We start from the raw sequence: 21,151 nt of genomic DNA, 5'->3' as shown, positions 1-21,151 counted from the left end.
GTCATCAGGCAAGACAATGAATTGAGACAAATATTGATGGGCCACAAAGTTTTTTTTTTTTTTTTTTTTTTTTTTTTTTTTTTCCTCCTCTCTCTTTCTCAAATCACCATGGTGGAGAAAGGAAATAAAGTGAGTGGGAGCAAAGTGCAAAGTAGGGTTCAGAAGCAGCTGACCTGCCATTAACAAAATTGAAAAAAAAAAAATCACAGACGCATTAAAGCTGTGACTTGCAGCAAGTAAAGGAAGAAGAGTCCCCACTGAGACGCCCTCTCATCCCCTCCTGCCAAAGCCTTGCGCTTACACAGCGTCTGCTCCAGCGTGGGGGAGTGAGCTGAAGGCAACGGAGCAGCTCTAATGCAGGATTTCCTCACCACGGGCAAGCCAAGAAGGGCCTTTGACACTGGTTTGGAATATTCTCTGCAAGTAACTTTCAGCCAAGGATTGGCTGAAGAGGGGGCGACAGGTTTCTGATGAAGACACCGAACCAGAGTGCTCAGGGCTTAAGCTCCCAGTTGTCTGACTGGAACTGGACTGTTCCAAACCAGCGTCCGGACTGGAAGAACATTTTCATCTAGTACCCAGAAAATATGTAAAGGAGCACAAACATAGCACTCCGGCCGAGAGACCAGAGGGACAATAAAGGGGATGCAGTGTATCTAGACAGCAACCTCGTCACCTGCAGAAAAGATTTGGGATAAAAATCTTTGCTCCCTTCCCAGGAAGCCTGCATTTTCTTTTATGTAGATTATCACAGTTCAAGTCGGTTATGTAACTGGCAAACAAATTCACATGTTAAGACCCAATTCACATGTAGGCACAAAAATAGAGCTGGCTTAGTGCATTCACTTATTCGAGAAGTATAGCATTTATGCGGATTTCAGTGTTTTTTATGCAACTCCTAGCAGCAAAGAGAAGAAACTAATGTCCTGTGCATTATCTAGTTAAATAAGAATGGGTCTGCTCTGGTTTACACGATGTATCTGTCTGAAGAGAGTGGTGTTTCAGGCTAAACCCAAGCTAGTTATAGAACTAGCGACAATAGGAAAGCAGAAAAACAGGAGTGACTGCAACGTGCATGTTATACCATTAACTAACGCTTCACATCCAGTTTCTCTTCTGCTTCTCTGCCCTCCTTTTCTTCAGCAGAAGGTGATCACTGCCTGTTTGTAGCTAGCACAGTCAGATCCGTGCCAAGTGAAAGCAATCTAATTATATTTGTTGGCATGCAAATGCAGCCTACTACCGCTTAAGCAGGTTTTAAAAATATAGGCATGCTAGTAATTAATATGTGCTATAAAGTGAGATAAAAGCCATGTGACAGAGCACCTTGCGCTTATTACATGTCATATGCATTACTGGCACACAAACCTCAACCCTGATTTCCACAGCCAGGTTTCGAAATGCCTCCCAAAGGTAAGCCATCAGCTGAGTCCACTTTCAGGAAAAGAGGGTTAAATTAAGCTGAAATACAGGAGCAGTGGGCTAAGCCTGCACACACAGTCACTGACTGGGACTCAGCTGACATCCAGTTACGTACTGTGCTGCAGAAACTTGCTCATGTCTTTGAAGACCTCACTGGAAATGCAGGACGAACTGAGGTCTGGGATCAAAGCCCCTTTAATAAAAGCATCTACCTGGACAATGATGACGAGAGGTGACTTCTTAGTGGCTGTCAAAGAACTGTACAGTGACACACTATTGCCATTGCACAAACGGCAGGCGGGTGGCATCGGGGCTGGGTGCTGCAGAGGTAGGCACTTGTGATCCTGATCTAAGGGCAAAATTTAAGTATTTTGTTGAAGACCTGAATGCAAGGGATTTTTTTTCCTCACATAGCACTTCCCCTCTCACTCCAGGACTGGGCTTCCCCAAGTAATTACCTTTCTACAACATCAGCAGGTGCTTTTGAATTTGAGAACAGCATATTTGTCCTCATAAATTTCCAAAATAAAATACGTCTTACAGTACTGGCTCAACGTAACCTCTGCTGCTGCCCAGAGCAACAACAGCTGATCATCTTGTCCATCACCATCCATCATATGCTATCACTGACATCATCTGTAGACGTGGCATCCATATCTCAATTATACTGCACCATCTGATACAAGCCAAATTTTTCAAGTCATATTGTCCAGAATAAAAGTGTGAGGACCACAGAGCAAGTCTTTGGTAGAAGTGTTTCCCCCCCACACAAGAGGCATGCAAGCTTCTCTCAGCAGTTTTACATGGTCTCCTGCAAAGACCACTTGTCTGGCTGTGGACTGCCCTTCTGAGAGCTAACAGCCTCTGGTCGAACTGTCCATACAAGGGTTATAAATGCTTATTACACAAATACAATGAATGTTACCTTGGGATTTCAGCATGTGTGAAACTTATTTTCATGTTAACTAAGCAGCGATTAATACTTCTGCATCTGTAAGATGTCCTCTTCTCAGTTTAGCATTGAATTTGTTCCGAGATAAATAGAGGATTTCTGTCTCTTGTGCTGTCAGCTCAGTATTAAATCCACTTCCTGTGAACACAGGTATTTTATGTTTTTCCTTTCACTTGTGGTGGTTACTTTATTGTGTACTTATGTCACGCCTTAAATTTCTTTCTAGGGACATTCTCTAATAATATGCCCGCCCTTTTTCAGCCGAGACATCTTTACCACGACAAGCCACACATCCAAAGTGCCACTGGGCTTTTTGTATTCACTAGAAAAAGAGCTGATAAAAACATATGACCAAAAAAATGGAAAACAACATGAAAATCTATAAAATGAGGATGAAAGAGCTAAAGTATGGATCTCCATTTCCTTCTCAATAAACCTACCCAATGATATCTCTGCCTAACTCTGCAGAATCGTTTTCTTTCTTGATCAAGACATCAGACAGTTGCAGATTGAGTGTGGGAAACGTATTTCCTTGTCTCCCACAACAAATTACATGACTTCTTAAAATCAAATGATTTTTCAGGGACTCCAAACTTTTGAGTCTAATTTCCTTGATAGCTGTTCTTAATGCCATTGCCATATCTTTGCCAATATCCTATTTGCAGTATTCAGTAGAGACACTGGTCTCCACTCTGATGTGTCTTCTTTCTCTCCTCTCTTGTAAATCAACCTGATTAGCTCTTCTTGGTTCATCGATCCTGTCAGCTCACTTTTCCACTGGGCACTGTTATAAACTTCCAGCAGCTTATTCCCTAAAACGTCCCCAAAATTCCAATAAAACTCCCCGGGAAGCCCATTGCTCTGCCACTCCTTGCCAGCTCCGAGGCACATTAGAGGCTGGGATGCTGTTTTCTGCAGTCCAGATTGCAATCGTCTCACTCTCACAGAACAGCATTCTCCGTCATGAGTAATTCCCACTTGGCCAAATGGGTCTATTCCTGGTATATAGCATTATTGTGATATATAGCATTACTCAAGAGGAGCAACAGTGTCACAGCTTGGCCCCTTCTCCAGTCTTGGTTCCACGACCAACTCAACGGCAGCAGGTCTGTGTGTCTCACTGGACTGGGGAGCAGGACTTGGGTATTGTAACAGAGCTTGTTTGTAGCCATAGTGCGCTATATTTGGGAATACTCACTCTTACCAAGTTCCTCTCATACAAAAAGTTTTCTAAAATGTGGGGCTATTTTTATCAAGCACACTGAACTGAAACTCCGTACTGGCTTTTCCAACTTCTCAGTTTTCCCTTTTTTTTTTTTCTTTTTCTTCAAAGTACCGACATTTTTACTCTAATTTCAATTACTCTTTTCAGATCACTCGTAACCACAGGCTCTTCCTCACAGAGAAAGCCAACTCTTCCCATCGTGGAAATTAATGGCAAAGTTATTGTTGACTTCAGTAGTACCAGGTGAAGTGTTTCAAGTACTAGCTTGTTTGTAAAAAGAACAACTGGCTTTTGTGTCAGCTCTGATTCGTCCCTACTGTTCTGTATCAGATTTTTCACCTGTTTAACTCCCATTAAACAGTAACTTTATTTTTATTGCTGCCTTCTCCGTTCATTCCCACCTGTATCAAGAGTCTCTGTTGACTTCTGGGAGTGTAGATGATGTACTATCTTCTTTAGAGGCCAGAGGATGTCCCTCAGAGGAGATGTTCACACAGGAAATGAAGTTAAGGAAACCTAACAAGCAAAAAGGGCTTTATAACAGTAGAAATCATTAGGGCTTGCCAGAAGTGTGTAAATTAAAGGAAATTACATGCAAATGAGGCCCATTCAGGGGAATCCCGAAGAGCACTTAGGAGAAGGGGTGCTAGTCTTGCCTGTGTTTGCTGACAGCAGGAAGAGTTGAAACCTGGAGATTGCTCACTGGGACATCCCCACCCCAGAGTTTTGCTGGACCAAGATTAAGGTCTGCAAAAGGGCATCTCCCTCTGCCCTCCTTCAAATAGACTTTCTTCTGAACATCAAAGACGTTTTCATGGTGACTTCTGCTCTGCTAAGTGTGGCTCCCATTTTTTAATTTTTTTTTCAGTGAGCAGCCACTTTCCAAAACCCAGGGTATTTTTCACCAGGACATCCCCATTCCCCGACTGCGCCACCACTATCCAGTGAGAAAGCATTAACGAGCCTGGGCCAATCCTGCTTTTCCCCCTTTATTCCTTCAGACCCAGTTGCTGAAGTCAGAGTCCCACTGGTGGGGCACCGTGAGGGCGACATGGTCATCTCCATCCGTGCTTCTCCAGCTCTCTAGTGAAACCAAAGAGCTTCCCTCTCCAGGCCTGCCAGCACAGCTCCTTTTCACGACGGCTAAATTCATACGCACAAAAATGAATGACAATTAGAAAAGCCAGCTTGTCTTGGCAGGAAGGAATTTAGCTCTACAAAAAGACAAGCAAGCCACGTGGATGGCTGTGATAGCTGGGAAGCGGGTCCGGTGCGGAGGGAGGGTGGCACGTTCTTGCTCCTCATCTGGGGGGAGAGCAGAACCCCTGTGCCACCCCTCCCTTGAGACCTTTATGTACGCTGCAGGGAAGAGTAGCCTCCTGGGGTGGTTCTTAGCCTTCAAGGGGTAAATACAGATTATCAGCTAATCACCCTAAACCCTGAGGATTAATAGATGATCTAATCTCCAACGATCTAACTGAATGTGGAAAGGTCATAAACACCCGAAGCCTGGAGTGCATATGTCCTCGTTGAATATTGGCTCCAGTGGAGTATGATAAATGATTTTTTATTTTTTAAGCAAAGCTGCAAGACAGCAACAATGCTTCCATAGTGGTCATCACAGCACCAAGTAAATATTTCATCAGTGTTTTACAAACCAGACTGCATAACGGTGCATAAAATAACAGTGTTAGCAGTGTAATTATTAGTTTTTCATACGCTCTTAAAGAGTAATTAATAAAGCTCTGCTTCTTCCCAGACCGCAGCAGGCGTAGCTTCATGCTTTAGAACAAGTTTCTTGCAGAGGAGAGGAGGAGGAGGCCAGCTGCTCAGGGTAATCTCCACTTCCAGAGTTTGCAGAGTGGCTGATGAAAAGCATCAAAATGAACCGTTGGCTGGGGACTGCCAGGCTATAAAGCTGGTGCACAGGTAAATCGATCTATCCGAGTCGAGGAAAAAGGGGTCTGTGTGAGCCTGTGCCACTGACATCAGCCAAAGGGGTTGCAGTTTTTCCTTGTCCCAGGCAGACCCTTGACTCCTGCTGTCCCACACCCCTGGCAGTGGACTGAAGGTCAGGAGCAAGTTTGCAGACTGGAAACCTCCCGCACGGTCATCGTGCTGCGTAAAATCCCAGCCCAGAAGAGGCTGCTGTGCTAAATGTGTTTGCAAATGTTGCTGGTGGTACGGCGACGGATCACTCCTTGAGTGCTCAGCAGCTGCTGGAGCACCAGGTGGCCCATAAGCCCACGCTGGGTGGCCTATGAAGCAGATGCTGTGTGGAAAACTGGAAAGATAACAAAAAAAAATTTTTTTTAAACAGTTAAAGCAACTTTTCCTACATTGAGCCTTTCCTAACACTTTCCTTTTTAAATTAAAAAAAAAAAAAAAGAGAGAGGGGGAGAAAATGAGAATGCAAACAAATTGAAAAGAGAGTTAAAAGCAGGGCATCAAACCAAACACAGACAGGATGAAGATTGGCTCAGACCTTTTTTTTAATCTCAAAGTAAAACTGAACTATTAGTTTGAACTTCTTGACACCAGATTGGAGTGGAACCAGGATACCGATGACACTTAAGTCTGACCTGAATAAAAAATGAAGCAATTCAACTCCCAGCATTCACATGGAGATTTTAGGAACGACTCAGCAAGCTACAAGAGTGAGATCTACTGAATCTCCAAAGGATGTGAGTCACAGACCCTAAGAGCGATCAGCTGGGCAATAAACTCCTATTAACCTAAAAAACATGCCAGTAAAAGAGAGATGTGTAGGATAGCTGAACATCTGAATCTGGATGACTGGAGTTCTTTGAAGAAAGTTTAATTTTTATATGTGTGCATTGTTCTGCTTGTCCTCAGTGTAAGTGGTCAAATAGCTTTGCTCTTCTCTAATATTTATTTCCATTTGTCAGAAAATTAAAGTTTTGACTGACAACTAAAAAGAATGGTTATTGTAGCAAATGTCAGCTTTAGATTTTTTTTTGTCCAAAATTCCTAATTTAAATCCTTTTTTTGACCAAGTCTACTCTTGAATACTGTACCAATGATTTCCTGGAGAGCATTTGCAATACCTTATACCTCCCTCTGTTCACCCACCTATAAAACCATGCTAATAACAATATTTACCTCTCTCAATCAAGTTTTGTGAAGCTTCATTAAGGAACATTTTTAAAGCACTTTGAGCTTCTTAAACGAAGGCTGCCCAGACAGTATAAAATTCAATTACACTAGAAACTAAAAAGCCGTGATTTAATACTTAGCATCTGGATAAAACAAAAATCTAAAAAAATAGATATTATAACTGGAGACCAGAAACAAAAAATGCAATATGAGAGGTGGAGCTGTGAGCACAGTTAATATGATAACTGCCTTCATATAATTTAGCTCAAATAAATTAGTTATGGCTTGTCAAACCAAATCTGCGACTAACCTGGTGGATAACAATGGAGAAGCGAGCCGCTAACATGCCTGATTACAAACTGAGTGGCTTTTCTCAGCGAGAGGACTTGAGCCCAGCAAAATTCAGCACCTTGCAGCAGATGACAGAGGGTTAAGGAGCAGGAACAGAAATTTGTCTCTAGGCAACATCAGGAAGCGTGTGTTTGGAAAAAAAAAAATGTTCTTCTTTTCTTTAATGAAAAAGTATGTTAGTAAGGACATGTAATTTGGGGCTCAATTGGCTGAGAGATGTTAAAAACCTTCTCGCTCTGACATAAAATGTGACTTCTGGGTGATCCTCAAGGCAAGAAGACGACAAAACGTACCTGTGCCAAAATATTACCAAGGAGGCTACTGCATACCCAAAGTTTGAAGTCTGCTGCTCTCCTTTGTGTTTCTTTCCACAGCTCTCCCGGGGAGATACGTGACTGCAACACATAAACCATGAGATCTGAAGATTTATGCCATGCTCCTGTGGCTGGTGTGACAGTCAGCAGGCACAGGGCCCCGGTTCAATAATTTACTGTGAATCTGGCTTTTGGTCTTCTAACAGTAATCAAACCTGCCCCGGCTGCGTGACCCAGCGGTGCTCATCTCCTCTCACTTCATCTCGTTGCTTCACAGTGATTTGGGGTTAACGCTTCAGTAGGGTCTAGGAAGGATGAGGTATCTTTGTAACTGACCCAGCAGAAAAGGAAGAAACCTGCAAAAAATTCTAATGGTGCATTTTGGTTAATTCAACAGAAAAGGGATTGCTTGCCCTGCCTGCTGCTAATGAAATAGCTGTAGCAAGCTGGTCTCTGAGCACACAGGTCTGTTGTTAATGGTCCTGGAAGTCTGGTCCCAGATGCCCAGGTGCAATGGGCACCTCAAGTTAACACAATTAACTTGCTACCCACTTACCATCAGTACGGGTAGGGCTGGTGAAGTTAAGAGCACCTTAAGGTTTGCTATGCAGTCTAAGGCCTGGTCCAGCAAACTCCTACATATACGAAATGGGCTGCTGTTGCCCTTCAAGGTACTCACATAGGATGAACTCCTTGTCTTTCAGAGATTTCTGAAGGATTAACTCCTCACGGGTTGTCTTTCTGTTTTCTAAAGGGTTAGAAAGAACAGCAGAGGCAGCTTTCCGTGCACCGAAGACTTAGATTGGTTTTTAGAATGATGTAGACAGAGGTACGCCGACCTGCTAGATGGACTTAACAGCACATCTTGGGTACATACAGAACTGCTTGTCAAGTGTAGAGCACCATTCAGCCTCAGCAAGTTCCAGCTGGTGTTATGACAATCATTCCAGCCCTGAAATAAGATCAAGTCAAATCAATTTTTTCCTCGATACTCTTACTTTTCTGTTTCTCTGATTTTTCAGAGCTAGTCAATATTTCTTGAGTCTACGAAGTGGAGAACAGGAAGCTTTTTAAACGCGTGTTGCTGATTCCCAAGGGACCCGGGTTATTTTTCCTTTCAATTGTTTTTGCTCTGAGCCCCACTCAGGACAGAGGAAGGGGAGGGTCACACGCAGAGCACAGGCTCCAGCTTGGCCATAGGGTTATGGGTGAAGTCATCCTGTGTTGTGTGGTAGGGTTCAGCTCTTCAGTGAAGAGTTCTATTGCTATGCCTTGACTGAATATTTTATAAGTTAGTGGCTGGTTTTGCTCTTGTACCCCGGACATTTATTTCTGAGGACTATTAGGTACCAGGTGGGTTTTTGTGAAAAGGAGTACTTCAGTGATCATTTCCTGGTGTCCTATCTTTTAAGCATGAGCATTACGAGTACGTGAATACTCATAAAGCTCAAAATTTCTGATGCTGCCTTAACCCTTCCCTATCAAAATGCTTATACTGTAGCTTACAAGCTAATGAAACCTTGCTGTGAGCACGCAGTATTTGTGCTTTTTTGGTTTTTGGTTATTCTCCTATTTCTAGCAGGTTATTTATATGACAGAAACCTGCACAACTGCTTTTATTTAACCTTGAAACAGGAAGACTCAAGGGTATATTTATGATCATACCTACACACAGAGAAAAGCTATTGAGTTTTTCTTTTTTAGACAGCAAAATACACTAATAAAATCTTTTCCTCCACAACAGCCAGGTAGAGATTAGGCAGACAATTCTTCCTCCCAGCCATAACATTGTACAATTGTCTACATGCATTACTGCTTGTTTTAGAGTTTTTTCCTGCAAAACCCTACGGACCACGAGACAAAGCCAAAGATATCAGGCATGATGCTGATTATGAGTTCTTAATTCAAGAACAATAATTAGCCAACTTAAAAAAAAAAATAATCATAGTGGAACTAGGCTTACAATCCATTTTCCACCCATTTCAATGCTAAGCTTAACTTGTGTTTTACCAGTGGAAGGTAATAATGAAGGTTCAGTTGATGGATTTCGTAAGAAGTGGTCGCAATTATTTGCCTAGATAGGCAACTCATAAAACTTAAACTCAACATTTTTATCCAAAACAGAAAGGACTATCAAAAACATTGCAAGGTAGACCTTTTTTGAGATGCTCTTCTCTCTAGAGAGTTTCCTGTCGAGATTGATAAAGAAAGACATGGGTACCACAACTCCTACGTGAGTGACTTCCTTGAGATGCCTCTTAGCAAAAGTGTTTATGGAGATGTACTGCGCTAGCAGCAGCCTACTCAGAAGAAACAGTTTCTTCTTCATTTTACCATGGTTTCCCCATGGTTTATGGAAAAAGTGCTCTGTCATGGATCTTGGCAAGCAACCAAGTGCGTTCCTGATGCCTGGAAGCCCAGACCATGGTCACCCCTTTTGTTCCTCAGACGGGCTGTGGACAGCAGGCAGAGGGGAACCAGCTCTGCCCCAGCCTCTTTCTTCCCAAAACAGGTAGCTGTTGCTGAAGGACCATGGACAGTCATAATCAGCAAGGCTTTTCCTCACAGGAAAGGTTGGTGAGAATGAAAACAAGTGCATCCTCAACTTTTTCCATGGAAAACTTCAACTTTCACAGGCCAAAACCTGAAGGCTCTTATTTGAAAAAACACAGCAATCGACAATCCACTGTCTACCGCAATGAAGGAGTGAATAACCTGCATAAAGTCGAAACAATACCCATAGTGAATTAAACCATACAGTAGCAGCATTTAAGGGCAAAAGAGAGACTGGATATCCCATTTCCACAATCCCTGAAATTTCCTCAGTCAGGAAAGCAAGCAGCTGAGCCTATGACAATGCAGAGGCCCTCAGACACAACCACAACGCTCGTAGAGCCAAGATGCCTCATGCCGACCTAGTTTAAGTGCCTTTGTTTTCAAGGCACAGCTAATCCAAATATAGCCATGTTTTGATTATTTATGGTAGGACTCATGTGAGTTTTGGAAAGGCTGCAAGGCAGCATCACAGGAAGCATAGTTCAGGTGTTCCCATATTGCTGGTTTTCTCTGGGACAGACTGTATGCCCCACCGTGCAACATGGCCAGAGAATCCCACGGCACCCAGTTGTAAGTAGGTCAATAAGAGAAAACATCTCTTTTTTTTTCCCCCTGTAAAACTTGTGTATGAATTACGTTGTACAGCGCTAAACTGAACTCTAAACTCAATCTCCTGCAGAAAATTAGTGGACAGTGTTTTTGTTTTTAATTTTTTAGCCAATCCAGAGTGAGAAGAGCATTTTGGCCCTGAAGACCCCACTTTCTGGGGCAAGCTCACCAGAAAGTAGCAACATTTGCAGTGTAATCAGCAAGTACTCAGATGCAGTAAAATACACATGAAGTGTTTCCATGATAGGGACCTAGATAAAATGGACGCAAAAAAGTGCACAGATTTTCATATGACTCCATCCCTGGCTCTCACAACAATAACCAGTTCTGTTCTCCAGAGCCTGCCCCCAACTTTGCAGCCATTTTTGAATGTTAACCTCAAACCTTTAATCATTTTACAATGAGCTAAGTAAGTTCAGTCCTTTCCAGTTGAAGGTTAGAAGAATAACACTCACTGACCCTTTTTGGATGCAGTTACATTTTTGATCTTTGCCTAATGAACTGACTCTTAGCTCATAGGTCATTTGCCCACTTTCAGACATCCCTGGTTTCTCCTAGGTCATCTGTCTGTAAAATCCAGATGAACCTACAAATCAATACACCTTTTTATCCTAAATTTTGGCATGCAACTGTGCTAACAGTTTCCCTTTATCTCAGGTCCCCATTCCCACTTCAACAAGAGTTTTGTCCTTGTAAAAGTGGTAGGCATAAGTGACAACTTGCATTTTTCTATTTGTGTGTTCTATAATACTGTGAGATTACTTGCTAGGAGACAAAGCTTTGAAGATAGATTCAGCACTTAATGTTAAGTTTGGATATTTTGGTCATACAGACAGACAGATGTGATCAAACTTAACACTCACTAAAGATATAACTTGCCTTGAATAGTTATTAAAGTCTACTATTAAATTAAACCCTGAAGACAAAATAAAAGTGTAGTCTGGAAGCTGCAGTTTTTCTTCTTGTGCAGTAGTTAAATGGTTAATGATTTTTTTCTGAAGAACTTTAGAGGCACAATGGAGAAGCACAGAAGCATAAATCTGAAGGTTAAATTTGTATTGGCTTTGCTCCTCCTTCCCATAGGAGCACAGATGGTAAAAACCTTAAAGCTACCCCTGCTATTATCATGGAATAAATGAATTATCAGGTTTCTCCCTCACAATGCTAACTATGGAAGGCGCCTTCCTACTCACATCATGATCAAGATCATTTAAATGAAGAACTGCTGCTTGTTTGATCAGGAAAAAAAAAAAAGAGAGAGAAAAAAAAGGGAGTGGGGTGGGTGAAGAGATGTCTAAAAGACTTGGATCACCCTTTGGAGATGGAGCAATTGCTTCCACCCAGTTGCCTAAAGCTGCAAAGCCAGCCAAGTCCACTGGATTTCTAAAATGATGCAAGGCACTCTCTCCTCAGCTTCTGCTTCAAAGAGCTGCTGTTTGTTTGTTGTGGTGGCTGCAAGAGATGCCGGTATCTGAGAAGTGGCATTCCTAGAAGGAAGGAAAAAAAAATAATAAAAAAAAATCAGCCTTGCATGCACCTTCCTGGGAAAAGAGAGAGGAAACCTGAGGGATAATGAAAACAAGGCAATGCAAAGCACTAAGAAATGTACAGGAGGGAATGACGCTGTGATTAAAATTATCCATTGGAAAAGATGAACCCCACTCTGCTCGTGCTTCCGCAAGCCTTCGTGCACAGCTTAAGACCACTTTAACTAACATTAAGACCCCGATAAGCTTCAGGAAAGCATCTCTCTTCACAGAGCACATAAGCAATTAAAGTAGATGAAACTGGGATTTCTGCTGATGTTCCGATGTTAAAACGTGGATGAAACACAATCAGGATTTAAATCTCTATGCCGGTATTTTTGCTGAAATTCATGAGATAAAGGAGCAGACTACAAGAACCCAGCGACATGGGTCTTAACTAAATAACGTTACCGTTTGAACCTCAAAGGTTAAAGCGAGCACTAGCTCTTGTGTGCACTACCTACAGTTATTTAGTGGTTCTTAACATCTGTTCTCAACCCTCCATGTAGTGAAATTTAAAAAAAAAACAAAAAAAAGCTGGAGTTTCACTGTTTGGTTTTGTGCTCTGGATGTCTAGGGGGTTGTATTTTCAAGCTATTTTCCACCATGAAAAAAAAAAAAAAAAAAAAAGAGAGAGAAAGAAAAAAGAAAAAAGAAGGTATTGGAGCAGCCACCTGACCCCAGCTGAAATTCTCAGTAATCACCTTCTTCCAAGAGCTGCGGCTTCACGTGCAACTTGAAGGATCCCAGTGAAGCAGCAGGAGGTGGGAGCCGGGAAAACCTGCATCTACGTTTGCTTCTGTATGTTCTGTGAAGGTGACTGTTCTGGGTGAACACTGAACTTGATATTAACAGTGACAAAGAGTAACAGTTTGCTTCTCTCCAACTGCTATGAGCGTGCACGCCTGCAGATCAGCGCTGCTGGACGGCCAGCGTGTGGGGAGGGCTGTACTCTGCTTTCTGGGTAGAGCTGTGCCCTGATGTATGTGTCCTAATGTATTAAATTAATGGGGTTGTGTTAGGCAGGTAATTTATAGCTTGAGGTGTCAATGAATAGGTATGAGCTTGAAGAAACGCAATTTTATTTTAAAAAGGGAGGGATAATCTAAAAAAAAAAAAAAAAAGATTTGTTTTTCTTCAGTCCAGGCATATATAGGTCCCTTTTCCCTTTAATTGCTGTGGTATATAATTTGGAAAATATTAGTCATTCTTCTTTCAAAAATACAAGTAGGGAAATTACATGGGCACTGAAGCATTCAGATGTAAGTGATATCATTAAAAAATAGCAGAAATACAGTAAGGAGAAAATTAACAGTTAGCTGTTCTCTTCAAAAAAGTTCGGCAAAATCATGAAATGCTTCCTCCGAGTTATGAATTTAGTCATTTGTGCTGCATTATTTGCACAGATGAAAGCAAGTTATTGCATGATTGAATAACACAATTAGATTTTTATTGTTGAGATCTACCGAGCCATTTTACAGCTGTTGTCTGCCGCACAGCAACTGTCCCCACCAAACACTGGTACCAGAAAATATAGCCAAAAACCAGGGGGACGGGAGGGAGATCATCCCCTGATGACCAACACAGGTGAACTGATGAAGGGAAGCTAAGTATCTTTAGCACAACAGAGACTATTTTTTGCATCAAACCCTCCAGTAGTTGGTGTGTTTTTCAGCACTAGGGTTTTTTCCTTTGGGTGCTTACGATGGCTGGCATAAGGTTCTGGCCAAGGCTCTTGCAGCCAACTGCTTATCCATGCCCACTGCCTGCTTTATTCAACACTGACCTTGCCCTGGCTTGTAGAAACTGTCCCTCTTGTCCCTTCCAAGTCCTAGAAGCCCAAAAAGGAGCTCCTAGTGAAGATAGCAAGAAAGCCACTTTTCCCAACTCTTCTGTCCTCAGATTTCACTGAATTTTCACTGAATTTCACTGAATTTTTAGAGTTGGAAGGGACCATAGAGATCACCTAGTCCAACTCCCCTGCTGAAGAAGGATTGCCTAGAGCTTGTTAGAGCACATCACTCAGGAAGCCTAGAGCATGTTAGAGCACATCACTCAGGAGGACTTTTTAATAAGTGCTTTTAAAATCACTGAGCCTCATGGACACCATGCAAAAAGCAAGATGGGTACAGAGATAGCCTCAGAAGTAGTGGCTTTTTGGATGAACTTCTTGTCACACTCCTTTTTTTGTGCAACTGAATTGGCAGGAAGCTCACATCCATCCTCCCTGCATGTTCTGCAGCCCCTAAAACTAGAAAAGTGGTGAGGACAGAAGCTTTCCCCTCACATTTAGCTCCTCAGAAGCACGGCTGCTCCTACAGCTCTCCGAGAAACATGACCTCCTGGCTGGCAAACTGCAGCCACTACACTAATATGTATTAAGCACCACATCACTTAGTGGTGCTTATATATTGCACAGAGCAACAGGAAAACAAGCTTGCTGGAGGAAGGGCAAAAAATAGCAAGAAGGAGATGGTAGGAACTTGGGGAGTCACCGTTTAACCACGTGGGATGAAAACTCTTAATGGATAAAGAATAACATTGATTGATTGTACAGACAACAGGTTAACAAGAAGCACCTCCCATACCATGAAACAGAGCGTGGAAGAAGGAAGCATCCTTGGCCAAGAAAACAAAGCCAATCTAAGGTGTTCTTAATTGAGCAAAAATTGTTCAAGCTGTTAGTTGCACCAGTGCAGGGGAAAGCAGAGGCCTCTTTGAATGGGAACAGAAAGGTAAGGTACAGGGCATGGGGCATGGCAGCAGAAGCAATCAGCTCCAGTGACCACACTGTGCTGTGGACAGGGTGTACTCTGTGTTGCTATACTGCAAATTACACACACAGTAGACATCTCATAGAATATCCTGAGTTGGCAGGGACCCACAAGGATCATTGAGGCCAACTCCTGACTCCACACAAAGCAACCTAAAAGTTAAATCATATATCTAAGAGCATTGTCCAAATGCTTCTTGGACACCAACAGGGTTGGGGCAATGACACTTCTGTGGGAGCTTGTTCCAGTGCTTGACCGCTTTCTCAGTGAAGAACTTTCTCCTAACATCCAATCTGAACTTTCTCTGATGCAGCCTTAAGACAGTCCCTCGTGTTCTATCGCAGGACACCAGAGAGAAGAGGTCAGCACCTCTCTCTCACTCCTCAGAAGTCATGCCCTCTAGTCATTTCACCATCTTTTTTGCCCTCCTTTTTGTATTCTTATATCGTGGAACCCAAAATGGCTTGCAATACTTGAGGCGAGGCTTCACCAGTGCTGGGACAATCACTTCTTTTGACCAGTTAGCTGTACTGTGCTTAATGTGCCCCAGGACACGCTCAGCCCTCTTGGCCACCAGGGCACTTTGTGGACTCATACCGAGCCATCAGCCAAAAGCCCCAGACCCGTTTCTGCAGGGCTGCAGACCAGCCTCTCCTCCCCCAGTCTAGATGTACATCCAGGATTACACCGTCCCAGGGGCAGAACCCAGCATTTATCCTTCTTAAATTTCATACGGTTACATTTGTCCATCTTGGACCCACGGTGTCCCCTGTTCAGGCAGGATGTACGAACGGCCCTTCTCCCATCAGCCACACCTGCAAGGGACTGTCTGTGGTGACCAAGATTTACTTCAAGCTCAATTCTGGACTCATCATTCAGACACTTCAATAGCAAACATTGTTATTCTCCAGCATCTAATGACATCTTTTTCTCTGAACAGTCAAAAATGAAATTCCCTCTGACCATGACTAATTAGCATGTGAACTGCTGCATGCTGTCTTTCATTCTCATGGTCCTGAGAATGAACTTGCACGGGAGAGCAGTTTTAAGCCAATACACAAAGACAATAAAAAGTGGGGGAAAAAGCACAGGTTCCACCTGGGAACCACCGTACTTTGTACAGAAGCACTCCATTATGTTGAGCTGGTGGAATAAGAAGTTAATCCTCAAAATAGAGATAACCTATCTTGAACAAGACAGATCATATGGAGGGTAATGAGGGTTTCATTATCTCTTGAATATTAAAAATAAAAATGTAATAAACATAATAACGGCTTGTGGACAAAATTCCAGCTAAATGCATTCAGAATAGCTGCACTCCGAAACAATCTGACCAGAAGAGGTTACGAACAAAATAAACTGAAGGTTTAGTCGACCAGAAGAGGTTACGAACAAAATAAACTGAAGGTTTGTATTAGGGTTAGTCAAGTAACAGAAGAAAGAAGTATCCAAAGTATAGCAAATCTCATGAAGCACATGAAATTATTTTTCCTTTAATCTATTTCACGTGAAATTATTTTTCCTTTAATCTATTCCCCTAAAAGACAAAGGGGGCTCAGCCCTCTAACATTCACTCAACATTATCATTTGTCAAATGCTATTTGTCCAGTCCTTTGTTTCATGATGATGTCTTGTCCTGTCTGATTTTACGCTTTCTGTTTAATTAGCTTTCTGTGATAAAAGCCCCACAAGGTATTTGTTGAGCGTTTCTTCACCTGCCTCTCCTTCCAGGCTTGCCCTGCTGTGGGTCTCTGGCTGGTATCGTTTACCCTTCAGCATCCACTCGAGTATGCTCTGGCATCCACAGGCTTAATGACAGCTATTATATAAGAAATTGTTTTAATTAGTTGTTTGTCTAAAAGAGGGAAAGATGCAATCTAATAGCAGGAACACTAGAGCAGGGATGCTAATTTCCTAACAAAACACTAATATCAAATGCCTCTCCAGCTTTCGGCCAGTCATTTCAGGGCTTTCCTTCAAGTTTCCTATTTGCAAAACAGAAATCATATTTCCTTGCCTCATGGAGGTGTTGTGAACTGCATTCCCACTTCACTTGGCCATGCTCACTTATCCCTCCACATTGAGAGCTACAGTTTTTAAAAGATAATGCTCTTATTTAAGGAGGAAAGGGATCTCAGATTACTGGAAGTGATGGCTCTCCGAGTTTGAAAGCAGGCTCTCCTTTTAGCTCCTGGCAGTGCTGATTTGCCCTGGCAGCTTGTAGGCTTTACCTACAACAAGAAAAAAAAAGGGGGGATGCAGAAACCATGACAAATTATTTCCTTGACAGATCTTGGGGCAAATTGTGAACCTGGCTGGTGAATTTCACACCCACCAGTATCCCCAGCACAAAACAGGGAAAGCGGCAGCAGAGTGTTCATATTCCTTCTGATTGCTGATCACCAGTGAGTGTTTGAAAACCCAGGGAAAGTTGCCAGAGGTTTGAACAACCTCACCAGAAGGCGCAGTGTGTGCACACATGAGCTGAGGCACCGGCAGGACCTCCTGAGCAGCAAAGGCTACGCTTGAATGCTTCAACTTGCCTGGTCCTTCACAAGTGAGGGCCTCGGTATTCTTCAAGCTGCAGCACTAAATGTGTCTAAAGCAATTTTGAATCCTCCTGTTCTTCTTTTACTCCCCGGCCAGATTCAACCTGAAGTGATGCGAGGTCCAAACAGGAGGACTCTCCTCAGGTACACTGGACCGAGCAACTAATTACATCAAGAAGAACTGAGCTTCCAGCTTCTCCCCCCACCGCATGAAGTTATTTCACCTCCACCCCAATCAAAGGCCTGCACCAATAGATCATCAGTAGATATTTGTCGTTAGGGACTCATTAGTGGGATTCCCCTTTGATATGTACATTGAAGAATCACTTTGCCCCCTCCTCCTCCAATCAATTTGATAGGCAGCTTTGGCTGAGCAGGCTGTGAGCCTTGATGGCCTGGTGCATGAGAGGTAAGGTCACTGCAATTACTCAGCTGTTAGTTAAGCACGGTACTTTTCGGATTTTTCTTCCCCCTGCTCCCTAAGTTGAATCACAGAGAAGGTATAACACCTAAAAATACCTAATAATGGTTATGCATATATTGGGATTTTTTTTTTTCTTTCTGGTATCAAATGCATTGACCTCCTCTTTATCTCAGTCAATAGATTTTGATTTTCGTCTCCAGAGAAATTTGAGTATGATAATTATGATCCCCTTCCTCATGACAAAAACTTTCTTATCACACGCTCAAGTGCTGACTTGACAAAGAGAAGAGTGAAATTGTGCACAGGCAGACAATGGGGCTCCTTCGAAAACACAGGGGGTTTGGATTTTCTGCAGATGTTGGCCTGGAAAAAATCAGCCTTGTACAATGGTCAGCAGGGAGACCCACTTCCAGAGGCTTCCCTGCTCCTGGGCCTCAAAAACTGACTTGGAGAAACCTAAATCTCCTGAAGCTCCTAATAGGCTACTTGCAGATAGCAGCTGAGGTAGGAAGAAGTGAAGCCCTGTTGAAACCTTCCCACCTTCTGCTGCTCAGGTGTCGCAGGTGCAGCCCCACAGGTTCCAGGCTATGGGGGAAAAGGAGGATGAGGGGTTCACCAGAGGCAGATGGGGTGTACAGGAGAACAAGGGTGTGCTGCAGGTGGATACCTGCAGGATGCTGCCGACACCGGTGGGCTCAGGGTATATCTGCTTGGCTGCGTGACACCAGCCCAGATGTGCTCAGCCAGCTTTGATACAGGCAAAGCTCCTTAGCATCTGCTTGCAAAAGCCACGTAGATGTGCTCTAACATCGCCCACAGATGGCCGTGCATCTGCAATTTGTCTATGCAGCATAATTCAGAGCTACAAAGTCGCCTGGGGTAGCTCTGGAAAAAACTGCCCACTAGTTGGAAGGACTTGGTTTAGACCTAGACTAGCACTGCTCTATTACCTCTGGCACCTGCACAAGCTCATTTTAATCTCACTTGGGTGTGCACGGGCTTTGCAAAGACATGCTTGAGGTTATTCCTAAAGAACAGATGGGGAATCTAGTCGCTCATGGCAGCAGTCAGCTCCTCCAGGCCATAAAAACTTTATTTCCCTTCCTAAATCTCCCACCCAAATAAACAACAACTTGCTATTTCAATAGGAAATGAGATGGAGGTCCTATGAAAAAAAAAAAAAAAAGCTTTCTGCATAGTAAAACCTTGAGTATGCCACTGCTAACATCAACTGTTGAAAGGGCACCGCGGAAAAACATAATACCCAACTTACTATTAAAGTTTATGTAGTACAGTATACACAGGAAGCGCAACCTTAATACTGACATTTCACAACTTTTTTATGCTTTACTTTGTAACCTTCATGTCGTTCTTTTAAATGCAGTTGTTGATAATGTCATGAAAAATAGCAAATATCTCACTTGACATGAGAAGTACCCTCTTACCTTAGAAACATCCATTTTCTTTCCTGGAATTACTGTTTCTGGGAACTGACAATGACAGATGAGTGGTAAACAGAGCTTTTTAGGATTCCCGTGATTAGTGCCAAACCAGTGAACCCAGATATCTTGCAGCTCTCGCCTCTCTCCCAGGGCGTGAACCTATCTGGGCAGCATGTCCAGGGGATGTGTGGAGAGCCAGGGGCAAGCAGAGGACACCAGCCAGCCACCACGGGGAAGGTTGGGAAGAAGGTACCACCCTACAACTACCTGAAAGGAGGGTGTAGAGAGATGGGGGTCGGTCTCCTTTCTCAAGTCACAGGCGACAGGACAAGAGGAAACGGCCTCAAGTTGCGCCAGGGGAGGTTCAGGCTGGATATTAGGAAAAAATTTTTCACTGAAAGGGTTATCAGCCATTGGAATGGGCTGCCCAGGGAGGTGGTTGAGGCACCATCCCTGGAGGTGTTCAAAAGACGGGTTGATGTAGTGCTGGGAGGTCTGGTTTAGTGATGATGCTCCTTGTTTGTTGTGTGGGTGTCTATTTTTGTCAGTTAGGCTGATGGTTGGACAAGATGATCTTTAAGGTCCCTTCCAACCTAGAAGATTCTGTGAAATATTAAAAGAAATCTATGATAATTTCCCACTCTTGCCCTCTGGTACTTCACCAGGAGGCTGAAGTGCAGTTACCGATGGCAGGGTAAGAGCAGACACACACAGATATACACTCTTAATTGGTCATGGTTGGGATATGCCCCATAGCCTCAGAGCGATGGTACCCACCTGGAGCCACGCACAACGTCGCCGCTGAGCTTTGGAGGTGGCTTGTACCCCGATGCAGAGGTGCGTAACAAGGGCTGTGTGAGAGGAGTTTCACCAACGAGCTCCATCAAACCATCTGGCGCCAGAGCCCTTCCCTGCCAAGAAGATTGCAATCAATCCCTAGCGAAGAGTGAAGCCACGGATGCTGGTTCAAATAAGAGACCTAGACCAGAAGAACTTTTGCCCCCATCTGTCTTAATTATACTGAAATTCAATCATTTCTCTGAAGAAAGGAAACTGTATTCCCTGTCCCCCTGCATCCTGAGTCGCCTCCTCGGGTCCAACCCCACGCTGTAAGTCACTTGCAGATATTCTTCAGCGTTTATTACAGGAATTACACCTCCTGAATAGATGCGTATAAATTCATTTTGGACAAATAAAAGCAAAGCCCTGCCTGTGCAATCCCCGTTTTGTTCTGTTTGACTAAGGAATGGCATTTTGTACGAAATTGTTGGTTGTACTTTTCTCAGTGCGCGTGGAGCTTTTCACAAAGTGTAACCTTAGCAGTTAATAGAGTGACTCCAACACAACTGGCTGCTCTCCAGCATTTCCAGGCTGTAGGAAAAAAAAACAACAACAACAACACAAAACCACAAAAACCAACCCTTTATGAAAGAAAGAGACACGTTGTTCCTTCCTGCCTGAAGGCTAGGTAGCAGAGGTTCACTGACACAGGGGATTTTGGCCATATGTGGTGACTGAGAATAAAACTGTTGATTAGAGATGCCTGGCTACTGAAATAAGTGCTACTCATTTCTACCTATGGGCACTCAACAATAACTTCCAGCTGGTGAGCTACCTAGCTTTACTCGTAAGCAGGAAAAAAAAAAAAAAAAAAAAAAATTACATCAACGGGGTGTCTTTGAACCACTTAATAATTAAACTAAGACTGAGCAAAGGAGGAAGAAGTTGAGAAAAGTCTAATTACAGCAAATTTAACTTTGGCATAACTCAGCTCGTAGCTAGGTTCAATTTGGCTCGGTATTTTTAGAAAAAGTATAAAAGGAAAATCATAATGTATCAGATTGAGAGGGGAACAGATGAACTTATCCTACAAGGTGAAGTTGTGGTTGG

At 43.1% G+C, this 21,151-nt stretch overlaps 1 long non-coding RNA gene across 1 annotated transcript; it reads right to left on the bottom strand.

Moving 5' to 3' along the window:
* Window positions 1–6,911: 6,911 nt before the first annotated feature.
* LOC106886856 lies at window positions 6,912–20,171 on the bottom strand. Its single transcript, XR_001411748.1, has 3 exons — window positions 20,039–20,171; window positions 8,061–8,333; window positions 6,912–7,686 (listed from the first exon to the last, which is right to left on the bottom strand). It is a non-coding gene; the product is annotated as an uncharacterized LOC106886856 (long non-coding RNA).
* Between the last annotated feature and the right edge of the window lie 980 nt (window positions 20,172–21,151).

Source organism: Calidris pugnax, unplaced genomic scaffold (assembly GCF_001431845.1).
Source record: "Calidris pugnax isolate Ruff unplaced genomic scaffold, ASM143184v1 scaffold36, whole genome shotgun sequence".
Lineage (NCBI taxonomy): Eukaryota > Metazoa > Chordata > Aves > Charadriiformes > Scolopacidae > Calidris > Calidris pugnax.
Note: the sequence above shows the minus strand (reverse complement) of the source record. Positions and strands in the feature narration are given on the sequence as shown.